We start from the raw sequence: 1538 nt of genomic DNA, 5'->3' as shown, positions 1-1538 counted from the left end.
ATACACAAGCACGAGTTCATGTACTGTGCTCTCGGTTCGCCGAAAGTGAGCATATGTATATGGGCTCGTGCTTGTTGAGTGTTACAACGCCTCACCATGATAAATGACTGAACTTATAAGCATGGAAAAGTGATGTTTTGACGACGAAATTTGTTGCATGTCATTTCATTATTATTTGCTTAATTATGACGTGTCTCATACTTATATATGAAAGTTCTAAAAACTGCACTGAAGAAACTGTAGTTATCATGGAATATAGTTATCATGGAATTTTATACGTAAAAACATATATTTCAACAGCTATTCAAATCGTATGTTTTTGTCCGAAATTAGGCTCACTTTACTTGCCTTTTACTCCAATCAGAAATGATAATGAAATCGACATCAAATCGATTTTTCATTATCATTTCTGATTGGAGTACGAACTATTTACTGAGAAAGTAAGAGAGAAAAGGACAGTTTTTACCCATTTTTATAAGTATTTTAAAGCTATCTCATTTAGATTTATCCAAATCGTCTTTATTTATAAATGGCTTATAATATAAATTAACGTCTCATCCCTGTGAGAAATGGCAAAAATCGATTCGATGTCGATTCCATAATCATTTCTCAATGTATAATTCCCTCCTTACTTTTTTAAAACTTTCAAAAATTCATTATTTCGTTTTTACATCAAATTTAGTTGTAAGCGGATGTAAAGTAGTCGTAAAGATGTAAGATTTAGTCGTGTTAATTGCGCATGGAAATAATGAACATTAATACAAAAAAATGATCATTTCTCAGTTTGTGAAAATTTCCGAGGGAAAGAATCGAAGTCCTTGGGTATACATATTCATATCATTAAATTAATATTCATTATTTAATTTAGTATGAAGAAATGGGATTTAACTTGGCGCCAGTTTTTTGATATCAAATCTTTGATAGAAATAATATTGTACATATCAAAAGTTAATACTATTTATTTAATTTGATTATCTGAATTACATGGAATTTAACTTGACGCCAATTGTTGATATCAAATCTTTTTTATGTATAATACATAAAATTTTGAGGAATTTAACTTAACGCCAATTTTGTTGATATCAAATCTTTTACACGAATAATTAGATACATATCATAGAGTTAAGTAAATAACAAAAGACAATACCATTTATTTTTTAATTTGATAGAATTTAACTTGATTAGTTAAGATTGTAACATCTGGATTTTAATTTTTCATATGGTACATTAATTGTTTTCAGAGTAATAATTTTTGACAAAGAATTAAAGTGCTATTACTTGGATTAGAATAAGAATATTCTTGAAGAAAAATTAAAACTATTTTAATTGGATTGAATACTTAGGTTTTCCAGAAACACGTATACTTAGCGCTTTTTTTAAAAAGATAAATTTGTACTGATATCACGCATTAGTGATATCAAAACTACGATCATCAATATATATATATATATATATATATATATATATAATATATATATATATATATATATAGTTATTACTTATTTCGTTATTNTAGTCTACTACGTACAGTCGACGNG

Source organism: Atta cephalotes (assembly GCF_000143395.1).
Source record: "Atta cephalotes unplaced genomic scaffold scaffold00042, whole genome shotgun sequence".
In the NCBI taxonomy this organism is placed as follows: Eukaryota; Metazoa; Arthropoda; class Insecta; order Hymenoptera; family Formicidae; genus Atta; species Atta cephalotes.
The sequence above is the reverse complement of the archived record's forward strand: the minus strand, read 5'-3'. Positions refer to the sequence as shown.